The sequence below is a fragment of the Eretmochelys imbricata genome, chromosome 12 (assembly GCF_965152235.1).
Source record: "Eretmochelys imbricata isolate rEreImb1 chromosome 12, rEreImb1.hap1, whole genome shotgun sequence".
In the NCBI taxonomy this organism is placed as follows: Eukaryota; Metazoa; Chordata; order Testudines; family Cheloniidae; genus Eretmochelys; species Eretmochelys imbricata.
The window spans coordinates 41,900,586-41,913,717 of NC_135583.1; positions in this window are offsets into that span (position 1 = coordinate 41,900,586).

A 13,132-nucleotide genomic window follows, 5' to 3' on the forward strand; every position below is an offset into this window, starting at 1 on the left:
AAAAAATCAGTACTCATTGACAGCCCCTTGGATTTTCTCTGTCAAAGTAGGTATGGGAGTTCCTCAGTCTTATCCAAAGGCTACTGGCAAATGCATTTAGATAATGAGTGCAAATTAGTAACTACTTTTGTACATCAGAAGGGATCATAGAATCTCGATGGCATGCCCTTTGGATTAACAAATGTGACTGGAGTTTTTTATAGATTAATGAATACTGTCTAACAAGGATTAATTTAGAAAAAATTCTGTTGTCTGTTTATGTGATATCACACTAATATTGCCTCATTATTAAAAGCATTTGTAATGCTACTTTTAAAAGAATCTTGAAATCCAGTGCAGCTTGTATCTAAAGTAAGCGAATTGCCAATGAAAATTAATTTCCTGGGACCATCAGGCCATAATTTTAGAAATGACAGGATATCCTACAGGAGGTGAAAGCAGTGACATTTCGATTAAAAACCAGAAAGATATAAAATTAACATGGCACACGTTAAATTGATTAAAAGCTGGCTAACTGATAGGTCTCACAATGTAATTGTAAATGGGGAATAATTATCAAATGGGTGAGCAGCTAGTCTGGTCCTGCAAGGATCTGTTCTCGGCCCTATGATATTTATCATTTTTATTAATGACCTGAAAGAAGATATAAAATCATCACTGATAAAGTTTTCAGATGACATTGGGGGAGTGGTAAATAACGAAGAGGACAGATCACTGACTCAGAGCAATCTGGATTGCTTGGTAAACTGGATGTAAGCAAACAATATTTGTTTTAATCTGGCTAAATGTATGCATCTGGGAATAAAGAATGTGGGCCATATTACAGGTTGGGAAACTCCTGGGAAGCAAAAAGAACAGGAGTACTTGTGGCACCTTAGAGACTACCAAATTTATTTGAGCATAAGCTTTCGTGAGCTACAGCTCACTTCATCGGATGCATTCAGTGGAAAATACAGTGGGGAGATTTATATACATAGAGAACATGAAACAATGGATGTTACATACACACTGTAATGAGACTGATCACTTAAGGTGAGCTATTACCAGGATGAAGTGGGCTGTAGCTCATGAAAGCTTATGCTCCAATAAATTTGGTAGTCTCTAAGGTGCCACAAGTCCTCCTTTTCTTTTTGCAGATACAGACTAACACAGCTGCTACTCTGAATCCTGGGAAGCAGTGACTCTGAAAAAAACGTGGGAGTTATGGTGGATAATCAGCTGAACATAGGCTCTGAGTGCGATGCTGTGGCCAAAAGGGCTAATGCAGTCCTTGAATGCTTAAACAGGGGAAACTTGAGTGGGAACAGAGAGGTTATTTTACCTCTGTATTGGGCACTGGTGCGACTGCTCCTGGGATAATGCATCTAGTTCTGGTGTTCACACATCAAGAAAGATGCTGATAAATTGGAGAGGATTCAGAGAGGAGCCACAAAAACACCTGCTTTACAGTGATACACTCAAGGGACTCAATCTGTTTATTTTAACAAAGAGAAGGTTAAGGGGTGGCTTGAGTAAAATCTGTAAGTAACTATGTGGGGAACAAATATTTAATAATGGGCTCTTCAGTCTAGCAGAGAAAGGTCTAACATGATCCAATCGCTGGAAGTTGCAGCTAGATAAATTCATATTGGAAATAAGGTGCACATTTTTAACAGAGAGAGTGATTAACCATTGGAACAATTTATCAGAGGTTGTGATGGATTCTCCATCACTGGAAATTTTTTAAAATCAAGATGGGATGTTTGTCTAAAGGACAGGCTGTAGGAATTATTTTGGGGAAGTTCTGTGGCCTGTTTTATATAGATTAGTCTAGATTATCACAATGGTCCTTTCCAGACTTGGAAGCTATTAATCTGTTCAATTGTGAGAGATCCTCCATTGTTAAAAGAGATTAGATTATTTCTAGGAGGGATTTGACCATTTAAATTTGCACAAAACCTGCTCCTTTTATGTAAACTCCACAGCTGAAATAATCTCTTATTATTCTGGGGAAGGATTGATACTAGGGAGTGAGTAACACCTGTTAGAAAATATCCAACATTGAATCTCTGCAATTGTTTCTGGGGCTTCCAGGGATGGAATCTGCAGTTGAAGAGTTTACAGTAGTGGAAATCTCACAGCTGCAAAAAGAAGCTATGGCATCAGAGAGTACTGAAGCCCCTGCTACAAGCTACTTGGATATTTCTGCCCATGTTTAGGAGCATCTTGTTTCCTTGTAATATGTGTAACTACAGTTCTTTGCAGATCTGTAATCTTGCAGACTGGCCCAAATAGTTCATGAAATCATTGGAATTTGATTTTCAAATAAGTTATCATCTGAGGAGTGCTAGACAGAGAACTAGAACCTTGTTTTGTACTGCAAGACAGCCAAAAACTATCCGGTATCTGACGTTATCTATCTGGGCATTATCAGTGTACTTTTGGAGCACTAAGCCATAAGAGCCAACACAGAATAGAATAGAACACTAAATGGAATAGAATAAAATAATAAATGGAACAGAATGGAACACAGCCTAGTTCTTGCACAGACATTCCTTTTCTCCATCTTCTAAAGGAAAACATGTGAATAACCCCAGGGACTGAGGCAGGTTAGGTTTCATCACACAGCTGAATAAGTCCCTTGTGAAATTAGGTCCCTTCCCCCCTTTTCCCCCCCCAAAACCGAAGGCTGAGGAAATTCCAAGGTAGTGCCAATGGGGAGAGAAAAGACATGTTGGGATGTGCTATAGTCACCCCATGACCCGTGAGATCTCCCAAGGTGAATCTAAGTTATCTGCTACAGCATTTAAAGTGTTGATAGAGAGGATGTATTAAATAATGACAGGTTTCAGAGTAACAGCCGTGTTAGTCTGTATTCGCAAAAAGAAAAGGAGGACTTGTGGCACCTTAGAGACTAACCAATTTATTTGACCATAAGCTTTCGTGAGCTCACTTCATCGGATGCATACTGTGGAAAGTGTAGAAGATCTTTTTATATACACACAAAGCATGAAAAAATACCTCCTCCCACCCCACTCTCCTGCTGGTAATAGCTTATCTAAAGTGATCACTCTCCTTACAATGTGTATGATAATCAAGTTGGGCCATTTCCAGCACAAATCCAGGTTTTCTCACCCCCCCCCCCCACACAAACCCACTCTCCTGCTGATAATAGCTTATCTAAAGTGACCACTCTCCTTACAATGTGTATGATAATCAAGGTGGACCATTTCCAGCACAAATCCAGGGTTTAACAAGAACGTCTTGGGGGGGTGGGGTAGGAAAAAACAAGGGGAAATAGGTTACCTTGCATAATGACTTAGCCACTCCCAGTCTCTATTCAAGCCTAAGTTAATTGTATCCAATTTGCAAATGAATTCCAATTCAACAGTTTCTCGCTGGAGTCTGGATTTGAAGTTTTTTTGTTGTAATATAGATTTGTAATAAATATGTGTGAGATATTCCTACCTACATGCCTCCAGCTTTCACCCTGACAACACCATACGATGCATCGTCTACAGCCAAGCTCTGCTATACAACCGCATTTGCTCCAACCCCTCAGACAGAGACAAACACCTACAAGATCTCTATCAAGCATTCTTACAACTACAATACCCACCTGCGGAAGTGAAGAAACAGATTGATAGAGCCAGAAGAGTTCCCAGAAGTCACCTACTACAGGACAGGCCTAACAAAGAAAATAACAGAACGCCACTAGCCGTCACCTTCAGCCCCCAACTAAAATCCCTCGAATGCATTATTAAGGATCTACAACCTATCCTAAAGGATGACCCAACACTCTCACAAATCTTGGGAGACAGGCCAGTCCTTGTCTGCAGACAGCTCCCCAACCTGAAGCAAATACTCACCAGCAACCACATACCACACAACAGAACCACTAACCCAGGAACCTATCCTTGCAACAAAGCCCATTGTCAACTGTGCCCACATATCTATTCAGGAGACACAATCACAGGGCCTAATAACATCAGCCACACTATCAGAGGCTCATTCACCTGCACATCCACCAATGTGATATATGCCATCATGTGCCAGCAATGCTCCTCTGCCATGTACATTGGTCAAACTGGACAGTCTCTATGTAAAAGAATAAATGGACACAAATCAGATGTCAAGAATTATAACATTCATAAACCAGTCGGAGAACACTTCAATCTCTCTGGTCACACGATTACAGACATGAAAGTTGCTATATTACAACAAAAAAACTTCAAATCCAGACTCCAGCGAGAAGCTGTTGAATTGGAATTCATTTGCAAATTGGATACAATTAACTTAAGCTTGAATGGAGACTGGGAGTGGCTAAGTCATTATGCAAGGTAACCTATTTTCCCTTGTTTTTTCCTACCTCCCCCCCCAAGACGTTCTTGTTAAACCCTGGATTTGTGCTGGAAATGGCCCAACTTGATTATCATACACATTGTAAGGAGAGTGATCACTTTAGATAAGCTATTACCAGCAGGAGAGTGGGGTGGGAGGAGGTATTTTTTTCATGCTTTGTGTGTATATAAAAAGATCTTCTACACTTTCCACAGTATGCATCCGATGAAGTGAGCTGTAGCTCACGAAAGCTTATGGTCAAATAAATTGGTTAGTCTCTAAGGTGCCACAAGTACTCCTTTTCTTTTTGTATTAAATAATGTTACTGCTGGAAGGTGTTAATGGAGCCCATCAGTCACAGATCTACGTAAATTGATTGTCATACCCTTCATTCAGGCTAAATGAGGGAGCAATTAAATGTCCCTTTGTTTAGTGATAGCTGAAACAATAGAGGCCACTGCCTAAGGCATGCCTAATGGCCAGCATGGCAAGCAAAAGGGCTTCCTCGGAGACTGATTGCAAATGCAGGGACTAGAGCATTAACTGGTTGAAGCTGTGTATAAAATCATGACTGGTGTAGAGAAAGTAGATAAGGAAGTATTGTTAACTACTTCTCCTAACACAAGAACTAGGGGTCACCAAATGAAATTAATAGGCAGCAGGTTTAAAACAAATAAAAGGAAGTATTTCTTCACACAACACACAGTCAACCTTTGGAACTCCTTGTCAGAAGATGTTTGAAGGCCAAGACCATAACAGGGTTAAAAATAGAGCTAGATAAGTTCATGGAGGATAGGTCCATCAATGGCTATTGGCCAGGATGGGCAAGGATGGTGTCCCTAGCCTCTGTTTGCCAGAAGCTGGGAATGGGCAACAGGGGATGGATCACTTGATGACTGACTGTTCTGTTCATTCCCTCTGGGGCACCTGGCACTGGCCACCGTCAGAAGACAGGATACTGGGATAGATGGACCTTTGGTCTGACCCAGTAGGGCCATTCTTATGTTCTTTTGTGTGCCTGCATGTGGGTGGGTGAAAGGAACCAAAAAGCCAGGAGAGAAAGCCAGCAGGTAGCAGAAAAAGTAGGGGTGCATGGACTTGGGAGGAATCCAAGAGACAGAGCTTCTTTTGGGCAGGGTACTTGCTGAAAAGGCAGACCTGGATTTCTGAACAAGAAAACTGCCTCCTGTTGTAAGTTTCTACTCTTGTTCTGGGAAACAGGATGTTGTATACATGCTTCGTAAATAAACAGGATTTAACCAAAGTAGTACCTGACTCTATTATCAATCTCTCCTCTTAATGAAAACGACCTGGCAATGCCCTGAATGTTGGCTTAACTGTTTGGGCTAAAAGGGGCAATTGAATCAAACAAACATGAAAAAAAGAAATGTAAGATAACAACAAAGATCACTTTGTGAATTCCAAAGCCAAAGAATTCAACCTGAATCTTTCTTTTTCAAAGCAGAGACAGTAGCCCTTGAAACTACACAGTGCAGTTACATGCAATCATTGTTTACCAGAGAGAGATGAGAGCTTTCTGTCTTTTATATTCCTTCTGTAGATTTAACACGAAGAAGGAAGCCTTTATTTAAAAATGTGAAGCTGTACAGGAAACCTAAGCCTTCTAAATTTCTCTCACCCACTGTAGCAGCCAAAGCATGTGAATTACAGGCACATCCATCCAAATTTCTGTTTGAACGCTGAGGGTGATGTTCAAAATCCTAGGACAGACTACCAAAGAAATGTATAGGAGACATTTCTTGCATTCCAGCCCCAGTACGGAAAGCAGCAAATCTCTCCCCAGCATTTCCTCACCGGGGCTGTTGACTAGTATGCATTTAAATGTAAGCTGACATTGCAACAACAAAAATCGTAACATGAAATCCAGTTTAATTGAGACATAGCTGGGAAGAATTAATTAACAAGCTATTTGAGATGGAAGGAAGCTTTCCTGAGTCTTATCTAGCTCATGCCAAAGCATTGATTGGTTTCATTCTCCTCACACCATCCTCATCGATGGGTATCCAGTTTAGCCCATTAGGAAACCTTGAAATCTACAATTTCTAGTTGTGTTTTGGTAATTCCTTCCATATAGCTCCCATTCTCCTGACAAATACACATTTTTATGGGCTGAGGCAGCATGAAAGAAGTTTGCCATAGTAATGCCTTCTTGGATATATATTTTGTACCCAAAAAACATTTTAAAGATAAACACATACTGTTCCAACAAACGAATAAAGAACTTACTATTTCAAGACAAAGCCACCTCCTCTTTGGAATTTTTTTTTACCTATTCTGTGTGTCAAACTGAAAAAAAAATTTAAATTTTCACGCTAATAAAAGTACTGTTTTTGAAAATTAGATGCTTTGGGTACCTGTTGATTTGTAATTAACTTTTGTTTTAATTATGTACCATTTGAAGCTAACATAGTTATTTTTCCTTCAAGGGATTACAGCTAGTTGCAATGCCACTGTCTTTAAAATCAGGGACTGTTGGACAATTCTAAAAATCATTGTCTTGTGAAAACAATTCTGTTGTGAAGTAATCTGGTAGAGCTTTTTCACTGATAATCTTTATAAACGATACTGATTTTACTATTTCTGCTTTTGTAGCTAGGATCCTGGTATTGAATAAGTTTAGTGATTTCTGCTTTCTTTGGAGAAGTTCAGAGGGCTGTAGTTAGCTGGAACTGCTGCCTCTTCCTAATAAAGTACCTGCTTATTGTTATGTATTTAAATAAGCTGTTTCTTTTCTCAATTATCAGTTTTCCTCAGAAGTCTGTAACAGCTCCATTTTACCCCTCCATATTTTGATTTTAGACAGCTGCCAGAATTAGTATTTTGTAGAGCTCTGAGCTCATGGAGTGCAATGTAATGCAGAACAATTGTTCCTCTATTTTTGAAATTGTGTAGGGATGGAGTTTGAATACCAACTGAAAGGAAGAGCCTTTTGTACTGAGTGCCAGTCTTATTAGCCAGCTGGATATCCTAAAAAGGTTTCTATTGGCAGACAGCCTGCGTGAAGGCAAGTCAGAGGGGAACGCGCTGCTGATTGAATTTGTAAATAACTAAGTAGCTCGCCAAGGAAGCCTCCCATGAATAGGATGGAGCAGCCATCCTGACAATGTTTCCCCCCAGTCCTGCCAGCCCTGCATGCCTATGCAGGGGAGGCAAAGAGTGGAGTGGTGCTCTGCTTTTCATCTTCTCTCTCTTGGCTTTACACCCTGCAGGATTCAGTTTCATGAATAAGCCATTTCATTAAAATTAGACTGTCCATGAAATGAAATGTTACCATCTGGCAGATGGCTCATAAAACAAAATCTAGGGAGCCACCTGGATTTTAGGGATTTGAGTTACCTGAACTGAAAGGAAACTTTACTAGTCTTGCTGATATTATGTGAGACTTGCTTTGGAAACTTGAAGTGAAACCCGTTTTACAGATGTTAGGCTTTCTGTTAAGTAGAGCATGTTCTCTAAATGCAGGAAATGGCGTCACCATTTAGTGATGGTCTTGGAAAGGAGAAGGTTGATGTAGCTTATCAATGTGTGAGACACACAAAGTTAATCAGAATGGCTGTTTCATTTCGGATGACCTGGATAAATGAATCCTTGTGACCGTAGATATGAAATAGATCTCCAGAGAGGCTGTTTGCAAATAGGGCCTCCTGCCCCTTTCTCCCCACCAACAGGTGAATAACACTGTGCCAGCAAGGAAGACAGATATTGTTGAATCATGAATCACCCTGTGCCAGTTTTCCTGGGAAGACTCAATTCCCATTTTGATTCCATTCCTATCAAGTTGTGAAACAGTGCATTCATGAGATGCTGCATTTACTTTTGTCAAATTTACTAAGCAAATATAATAGATGAAGGATTAAATCATTTTGAATAACTTCAGGTCGTACTTAGAGAAAGTTTTTAATTAGCGTTTTCTCCTCAAAAACACAATCCAGTGGGGGCAATCTCAATTTTTAAAATAATGAAATTTGCAGTAAACTAGGACCTTTCAAGTTCTATAAGAAGTATGTTCCTGATATGTCCCTCGAGAGATGAGTCTTGTACCTCACATTTTCTTCCATAATTAGTGCTGTTTAACCAACTCACTATCAGAGAAAGTGTCATTGATGGATTTGTATTTGCTGGCTGAGAGCTACAAGGTGGCAGAAAAGATTAAACTTATACTGGTAAATCTAGCTAGCTTTCCTAGGTGTTTTGGGTTGTCCATTTGTAGTCTAAAAACTCTGAGATAAAATTCCTGGTTTTGTTTTATTTTAGTGATTGTTTTTTCCAGACAAATTCCTGTTTCTCTTGCAGCTTGTCATTTGTTATTTCAAAAACTTTACTTCAGGAGTTTGGAGTGTCTTGTTATACTTTGTACATGAGTTTATGTGTATGAGCTGTAGTAAAGTGCAGTGATGGCTTAAAAACACTATAGTTACTTAAAAGAGATGACTTTGATTGTGTGTTTTTTGTTCCCATCACAATAACACTTTGCAGGTGATTATTAAATTAGAGATTTTCTTTGTTTTTCTAACAAAAAAAAGAAACCTTTTCATGTCAGCGCCAATTATGAGTGGTAATTTTTCACATTTTACAAAAGAATTTTCTGTCCTATCTACACGCCCCCCCCTCCCCCCCAAGTTAAGAAGGGCTTTGACACACTATGACAAGGAAGAGGGGTTTGTGTTTTTTTTTTTGTTTTTTTTTTTTTTTGCATACACAGTGCTTTTGACTTTTCTTTAAAAAAAAATCTGTTGACTCTATTGAAATGTGACAGGGCAATATTTAACCTGAATAGAGTCATGTTGACTCCTCTTATTAAAACTGACAGTTAAGGACATTTCTCTCTTTATTCCTTTTGATACACGCAGACAAGTCTTCACTGCTAACTAATATACAAAATCAAAAACAAAAAAATACAGAATGAGCAGATGAGTACCTTATAAACAATATATGAATGACAATTGCAAGTTTAATCTAGCAAAGAAACCTTTTTTTATCCTTTAAGAAAATTAAAGCCCTTTCAAATTAGCTTGATATATGAAGACAGGCTGACATCATTAATTTTCAAGTATTCATTCTTCCTCTGTCCTTGCTCCCTCTCACAGATATATATTGTTGCATTATGTTCTGGATAGGTCCACAGTGACATCTATAGCTAAACATGGAGTTTGCTTTGGCTAGTATGGGAGGAGCTAAAATCATAAGTCTCAGATCTGTTCTTCCTCTTCCCTAGCTGCTTTGTTTTTTGTTTCCCCCTCTTCTCTCTCTGTCTGAAAGAGCCGATGCTACTGACAGAAGGCTGGTTCTCCTTTTATTATGTAATTTTTGCTTTGTTCTTTGAGTCAGGATGTAATGTAAACTTGCACCCTTAATGTTGTGGTGCCTTCATCTGCAGGAAGGAGCTCCTTAACGAGGTGTACACGTTGTTCTTCTGAATCTGGCATACTGAAGTCTCCAAAAGCTGGAAAGGGCTAATTAATTGTTTACAGTGTGTTACCTTCCTTTGGATAAAAAGCGCACACATCTACCGTAATGCATCACTGTGAACTTCCTGACAACACATTTAGCTAAAGGTGTGTACAGTTTGAAAGGTTAATTTGGGCCTTTGTTAAACTGGGCCACCTAGCTTGAGAGAGAGAAGTATAGGGGGAGCAGAGAAGGTTCAACTGGAACATTTCTATGCCCCTTCTCTAATTCATGGCAGGTAGTAACTCTTCTTACACAGGACTAGAAACTATTTATCATCTCTGGAAGGTAATCTACTTCAAAGTAGGATTGGGTCAGAGTATATGGTCTGAAACTCCAGGTGTCTGAGCACTAGGTACTCAAGCAACAGAAAATTCCATTCATAAGTCAGAGTCATTTAGGGTAAAGCTTTGAAGGAGATGGAGCAGCATTATAATAGGTCAAGCCCACTCTCTGAATCCGTTCTTTTCCCATTGTTCAGTAAATTTAAGAGAGGGAAAAGTCAGATGAATATTTCGTGCTAGTCCCAGATGAGTGTGGAAGAATCTATAATGCCCCAAATCAGACAATTCAGACTTCTACAAGAAATAGTCTACTGCACCACATGCCAACCTCGCCCCATGGCTGAATTGGATCTATATGGATACATTCTCATGGAGGTCAGAGGAGGATGATCAGACCATCAGTGGTATATTCAAGGAAATCCTGGCAAGGCAAGATAAATTGTGACGCTCATGGACATCAATGGAGAAGACTGAAAGAAGAAACACAAGACTGAATACAATGGATTATAGAATTCATGGTGTTGAATGACCTGCAAATCAAACTGAATTTAAGGTAAAAAACTTAACCTCTTTTCTAGTGGGAGTTAGATTGCAAAAGAAAGCTGCAATTAAAAGGAATGTTTTGCTGGAGAATGTGTGTGTTAGGCATCTAGGCTGGGGAAGAAGCTCCAGACCTTGTTGCATATGGAAATGTGTGGCCTCTATTGACTTGTTTAAATATAAAAGATAGTATAATTTTCTTTGTGTGTGGGTATGCATACTTACACCATTCCTGTACAGAAATAAGATGGAGACAACATGGGTGGAAGAATTATTGCATCTTTTACAGACATGGATGAATGAGAGCAAATCCTCAGAGCAGTGAAAAACGAAGAGGGGAAACAATGTTCTTGATAGAGCAAAGCCAATGATTATATTCTAAGCCGAGCTCTGTGCAATATTATTTTTATTTTTCTCATTTATATGCCTGGAGCACCCACTTGTGATCAGGGCTCCACTGTCTTAGTACTGTATAAACATTTAAATCACCATTACTGCCCCAAAGAGTGACAAGAAGTGAACGTAATAAAGAACCAGAGTGTGGATGAGAGGTGAATGTAACCATGATAAGATTACTGTACTGTTAAACAAACAAACAAACAAAAACAGTCCTTTGCGGGTGCCAAATTACTGGAAAGCACCTGAGTGGAACTCTTACAATACAATGTACGATATGTTTTGTTGGATGTTAAACCAAGTTGTTTTAAAAATTATGATTGTGTTGTACTTTCCTTAAAAGATCCTGGAGGAACATTGTAAAATATTTGGCTCCCATTCCCACTGGAGTTCACTAAACATAAAGCGTTTTCTATGCATGGAAAATGCAAACTACAATTTATTCATAACCCAAGTGGGTGACTCATCTGCAAACATGGCTTTGGCTATTGTTTTTATGCTAGTAATTTACCAATCTATCTTTCTAGTCTGGACCCATCTTCCTCATCCAAAGTAAAATCTTGGCCTGCCTTTTTGGTATCTCCTCATAAAGATCCAGGCCCCATCTGCAACTTAACCTGGCCAAACGCAAGCGCCTAATCTTTCCCCTTTTCCTCAACCTCCTGGTTTTCTCCTGGTGAACAACCCCACCATTCTCCCGGTTGCTCAAACCCATAATATTGACTATATCATTTGCCATGTCTCTCTCCTTTGACACGCATCCGGGCTATATCTAAATCTTGCCACTTCTTCCTGCACAGCATCTCCATTTGACCCATCTTCTTCCATGGCATCAAACAAAAACAAAACAAACAAAAACAAACATGGCATCAAACAAAAATGTGGTGTTCTTCTTTCCAAAGCCCTCTATCAGGGTGGGTTAATTTAAATCAAAATGATTTAAGCCACTGCTTTTAATTATGATTTTAATCAGCAAGCAGGAAACATTGATTTAAACAATTGATTTTAATTGTTTTGTCTTTGCACTTTTTAGTTATTTTCCTAAAGAAAGATTAGAAGCTGAAAGACCCAGAACCTGGGTTTGGGTGACAGGGCATGGATCACTTGATGATAACTTGTCTGTTCATTCCCTTTGGGGCACCTGCCATTGGCCACTGTCAGAAGAGAGGATTCTAGGCTTGATGGACCTTTGGTCTGACCCAGTATGGCCATTCTTAGTTTTTTATTGATTCTCATTGGTTGGTAACCATTAAAAAAATGCTGATTTGCAGTTAAATATAACCTTTGCACTAAATTTAGTGCTTTTTTGGGGGGGCTAACCAGGATACACTGTTTCTGTACACATTTATTTAAACAGTTATATAGCTTAACTTACATTTATTCAAATTCTTATATTTTAAATTTTGTATTACATTGGAAAACAGTGGATGATGCATTTCTCTTTTGATGGATTTTTTGCTTTGTGATTTGTATCAAGCTCTGTTTGGATAAAAATTCAATTTAAAAAGCATAAAAATATCAGTTTAATTTTTTATTCAATAAAACTACTTTATGTGCTGATACATAATAGAAAAAAGTTTATCATAATATATATAGTATTTAAAACTGATTTATTAAACAAAGCAAATATGATCTGCAGTTAACAAATTGATTGTTTCTGGCCACCATGTCCTTCAAAATTGTAAAACTAGTAGATCTCATCCTTTCACACCCAATTTTTATTCATAGATTGGAAGAAGAAAACAAACTTTCTTGCTTTTTCAACTCAATTGTTTTCTTAACTTTGAATTAACTTGTTATTAAACTGAACTAGTTGAATAAACGGAAATGAAGAAATTATTCTCCCTGTGCCTGCAGAAGAAGCTACTGCTGCCAAAAGCTGGTTTAGCACTTCAACAGACTCTGATTCTAGATGTTAGCCAGTGACTTCCATCAGTGGTTTGCCTTTCTATAAAACTAGATAGGAAACATGTTCTGCTTAATATTACTTTTTGTCATTTAATTTACATTTATTATTTTTCTCATTTAATTTAAATAATTTTAATAGATTATAAGACGTTTAGATCTTAACATAAGATGTTAATTTCAAATTTAATTTCAAATAGGTTTGTTTTTTAAAATAA